General features: G+C 37.8%; 1 long non-coding RNA gene across 1 annotated transcript in view; it reads right to left on the bottom strand.

Moving 5' to 3' along the window:
* The window catches only part of LOC113816253 (uncharacterized), a 4,837-nt gene extending 654 nt beyond the window's left edge, over positions 1–4,183 (bottom strand). The window contains exons 1-3 of the long non-coding RNA XR_011398246.1: positions 4,101–4,183; positions 2,987–3,488; positions 1–661 (exon numbers count right to left, since the gene is read on the bottom strand). The exon at positions 1–661 is cut by the window's left edge and continues 654 nt beyond it. This is a non-coding gene — a long non-coding RNA (uncharacterized lncRNA). The remainder of the gene's footprint in view (positions 662–2,986; positions 3,489–4,100) is intronic.
* Between the last annotated feature and the right edge of the window lie 817 nt (positions 4,184–5,000).

The raw sequence follows: 5,000 nt of genomic DNA, 5'->3' as shown, positions 1-5,000 counted from the left end.
TATCAAATAAATAGACAGATGTGCATTTATCTCCATGTGTATGGACTTTAATATATATCTATATTAAGCATACTTGTAATCAGTCTTGGGGGGATGCTGTCATTTTGAAAACAATTACCAAGACCTCTATTACTCCATTACTAATGGTCTGTTATTCTAGACATACTATGATGTTTTTAAAATTATTTTACTTTTTTTTTTTCTTTTTTTCCTTTTTTTTTTTAATTTTCTTTGATTTTTTTTTTTTTTTTTTTTTTTTTTTTTTTTTTGGCTATTCTACATTGAGGCTGTAAAGACTCCACTGACCTATTATTCTCTTGCACACTATCATTAAAATTTGTTTCTAATAGAAAAGGAGAGAAAACTGGTTCCATTTTGTTTTTACTCTAATCTCAAACCAGGTTGCTGCAGGACCTGAATTCTGTACTGGGAGACTAGTAATATCAAACTACTCTGTAAATAATTCCATCTTTGATTTGGGTTCTAAAATTAATTATATTCCTTCTTTTTAGCTTCAAAATCTTCATATTCATCATTTTCATATTCTTCCTTTTGCTACTTACCAAAGATTTTCCATTGGATATTACAAGGTGACGGTGGCTGGTTCAAAGAACTTGTTCCACTTCTTTTGAAATATTTTCAGTTTCCCACCGCCATTTGCCTGTAATGGACAGATTGACCGAAAATAAGAGTTTTCATCTACACAAGTTGATTATAAGAAAGTTATCCAACACATAATACTTTGATATACATTTACAGGAAAATGTAATGGTACTCTAATAGTCAAAGAAAAACTACTCACTACTACATGAAATAATCTGCATAAGCAAAATGGTTAATGGATGAAACAAATAAATGTGCTAGACATCAAAGGTCATATAGCACTAAGGTAAAGTATTGTGGCAAAAAGGGTAAAGAGGAGTAAAGGCTAGGATAAAATGAGTTAGATGTCAAAGATTAGAGAGCATTATAGGATAGCATGGTAATGAAAAAGGGAAAAGAGGGGAGCAAGTGAAGGACAGCAGAGTTTAGTAGAAAGGGAAGGGTTAACGGGGTAGGGCAATTGAGTGAATTCCAGGAAAACAGGGTGTATAGGCAATTGAATGAAATGGAGTGTATATGTGACTGAAGAAGGAATAGAGACATTATTTTAGCTGTCTGGGCCAAAAAGAATACTCAAAAGGTTTGCAAAATAGGAAACAGTAAAAGGACTAAGGAAGGAGGGTGAGGTCGTACTGTGGGGAGAGGGACAATATGGATAAATAGTACTACTGAGGGGGGAGGGGGTAGACAATGGAGAAGAACATGCAGAAGGAGAAGTGGAGAATATTTGGAGAAAGGAAGGGGTGCATTCTAAAGGTTGAGTAATGACCTGGGTGGGTGGTTTGAAATGGATAGTGTTGTCAGTAAACATCAAGGAGGGAGTATTAGTATCAATGGTTGGAACTGGTTAATGAAATGGCAAGGGTTGGACAACCAACAAAATTGAATTCAGATAGGGTAATTGAAGGGGCAGGGCTTAATGCCCCTAATATGAGTCTTGATTATTCACCAGAACGAGTCTAAAATAAATGGGGTCCCCATAAGGGGTAAGGACTAGACAAATACCATGGCTATTGGAGGCTGTTCATGACTGGCACAAATCCAGCCTTTCATCCTTTCAAAATGGCTCTTAGACCTTAGGAAGAGCAAAAAAGAGGGGGATGAACAAGAGAAGGAAGAGGAAAGGGGGAGAAGAAAACACCATGCAAAATTAGTTGGGGCGAGGCCTCAGGCCTCACCTCACCTAATTTTGTAGGGGTGATCTTATCTTCGGCCTCAGTCTCCATCTCCTAACCCCCCCCCCCTGATAACAAGCAAGGAATAGTAGGGGGGGGGGATATTAGTATCTGAGGACTGCACCATGGTCAAAGCTGGGGTTGGGAAACCAATGAAATCCAATTTAGATAGGCTAGTTGAAGGGGGAAGCTTTAATGTCCCTAATACTGGTAAAGAATCTTCATTATTGGCCATGGTGTACCTAAAATAAATGGGGAAAAAAAACGGTTAACTCCTCAGGGTCCCCATAAGGAATAATAGCTAGATAATCAACCAAAGGAATACCATGCCCATGGCTCCTGGAGTCCATTCATGACTGACACAAAGCTTGCCTTTCATCCTTTCAGCCCAGCTCTCACACCTTAGGAAGTGAATAGGAGAAGGGGATGAAAAGAGAAGGAAAAGGAAAAGGGGAGAAGAAAAGACAGCAAAATTAATTGAGGCAAGGGCTGAGGCCCAAGGTAGGGGTGACAACTTGGGCCTCAGTCTCTCCTAAGCAAATCATGTATTATTATGGCAACACACCAAATTTTAGAGACCATAAAATGTGAATAGTTTAGAGAAATTAGTTAAATTAATGAAATGTAATGGTACTTTATATTGTTTGGAGACAAAGAATGGTAAATCAACATGAAATTTACTCAATACTGCGAAATAAGCAATAGATAGCAGCACACATACTACCTTCCTGAGTGCCATCTTCTAAGTTACATGGTTTGTTTACAGTGACATCCTACAAGCAAAGAAGGGAATTTGTCCTTGTTAGTTTGCTAGATTTCCATGTGCTCTAGATTAACCGGTTTCTTTTTCTTTTTGTCTTTTGGGTAATTTTCTATATTACGTCCGCATAACCGATATCGACAATTTTGGTATCGTTGGATTCCTCTCACTCTATACAATGCAAAGATGTAGGTTTTATTGCGCGGAAACCCCCCCGTTAGCAACAAACTTGGCCCCAATAGCGGGGGCGATGATGTCGGAGTAGCGGATGTAATATATAAAATTACCCTAATAATATAACCACAGTGAAAATAATCATGGTTATTCACATGACTTTCCCTGCTGAGGAAACAAAACCTCCACCACGTATTCACGGCAGGATAGAGCGCACACGAACTATATATGGTCCCGATAACCTACAATAACTTGGGATTTTTAAGGTACTAACCTGATTGATTAATTCTGCTACTTAGTAAGGAGGGTGCTCCTTTGCCGCAGAATGTGAAGGAGGCAGGGTGCGTCCTGGCTGCCCGCACCTGCCGCAGGCTTTCTCTCGACGGAGGAGACCATGGCGGAAGCATATCTCTAGCATTTTTCCTGGCTAGTTGCAATTTCCCGCAGAAAATCTGTCTCCAAATACGAGCACCCTCCACACTCAGCCATCGCAACGGCTATGACTGACATCTGAACACGACGGTTATTTCAGTTAGGAATACGGATGTCGTTATTCCAGAGGACGGGAAACTCAATCTTGAGGCCTTCGGTGTAACATCGAAAGAGGCGCCGACGAGGGTGGGCTACCCTGTTCATCCTGATTATACTACAATCGTCTCTATATACAATGCTGACTATGCCAAGGTTAACATGCTGATTCAGTGGGAATCTTACAAGGTAATTGTAATATGACGCCCGCCGCTCTGACATCAACGATGATTGTGTAACGCTCTAGCCTGCCGGGAATACATGGTGGAGGTTTTGTTTATTTGACGGGGTTGGGGGGCGGTAGTCCCCCCCCCCAGGGGGGTCGCAGGGGGCACAGCCCCCTGCATTGGAAAGTTATGTGAATAACTATGGTAATTTTCACTGTACGTTATATTATTAGTGCTATTTAACCCCGGGGTTTTCCACGCAATAAAAACTATATATTTGCATTGTGGAGAGTGAGAGGAATCCTACGATCCCAAAATCGTTGATCAGTTATGCGGACATAAAATAGAAAATTACTGTCTTTTGTTTTGTAGCGGTTCTCTGGCAGAGTTAGGCTGTTAATGGTTTAATGTTTGAGCAAATGTTAATTTTGTATTTTTAAGACGTGTTCTGTTTATGCTGATTTGTTGTGTGAGTTGTTCTCCTCTTGCATGTTGTCATTTCTTAGTGTTTCTGTTACTGTGTCATTGTTTTGTTGTTCCTTCTGTTAATGGTTTCAAATGTTGAAGCACTTTTTTTACCTTCTAGGATAATTTTGTTTTTAATTTTTAATTGTTTTAAATTCCTTTGTATATATGTATACCTCAAACCTTCCTGCCTCTACTGTTTCCAGGACTCCTAGAAAGTATCCTTACATGTTTATTTAAAAAAACGATTTGTTTATAGCATTTGTAAGCTTAACGGCAATAACTTTTTGTTAGATCTTTACGTACGTTTCTTCTTCTTCTTTCTTCTTTTATAGGGTTTTAGACTTTTGCATAGTCTATATCCCCTGGATCTTTTTTCTTTTCTATTCTTTCTTTTATATGATCTCTGTTAGTTTGGTTTTTCTTAAAAAGATTTTGGTGTGTCTAAGAGTATAAAACTTTTCTGTTGGGGAGAGATCTGCACCTGTGAATAATAAGTTTATGTTAGGGTTGATTACTTTGATTTTTCTTAAGGCTTCTTTCAATTTTGTTCTGCTGGAGTGGAATCTTGGACAGTGTAGGATTAAGTGTTCTATATCTTCTTCTTGATTATGACACCATCTACAGTAAGGGTCATTTGTTATTTTCATTCTATGTAGGTGTTTATTTAGTCTTGTGTGCTTAGTTATTATTCTAGTTATGCAGACATCTAATTTTCTATTTTTGGATCTTAACCATGGCTGCGGTTCTGTGTTCTGCAATAGATAATTCTTTGTGTTAAGAATTGTATTTAACTGAGTTTTCCAGTTTCTCTGGGTTTTTTTTTTCATCTGTTTTATCTGTTTTTTTGTGTCTTCATGTATGGTTATGGGATATCTTATTTTGTGTGCTTTTTTAGCTGCTTGATCTACTATTTCATTTCCCTTTATGTTTTTATGTGAAGGTATCCACTGTAACATTATTATTTGATTTTGATTTACCATTGTATATATCAATTCTTGTATTTCAAAAGTCATACTTTTAGAATTCTTAGGTTTCGGGTTAGATATTAGTTGAAGTGCAGATTTAGAATCTGTAAATAGTACTGATTTTGATAATTTGTTATTTTGTATGTATTTTAGCCCTTGT

This window comes from Penaeus vannamei, chromosome 39, assembly GCF_042767895.1.
Source record: "Penaeus vannamei isolate JL-2024 chromosome 39, ASM4276789v1, whole genome shotgun sequence".
Taxonomy (NCBI): domain Eukaryota; kingdom Metazoa; phylum Arthropoda; class Malacostraca; order Decapoda; family Penaeidae; genus Penaeus; species Penaeus vannamei.
This window is presented reverse-complemented; position numbering and strand designations above follow the sequence as displayed.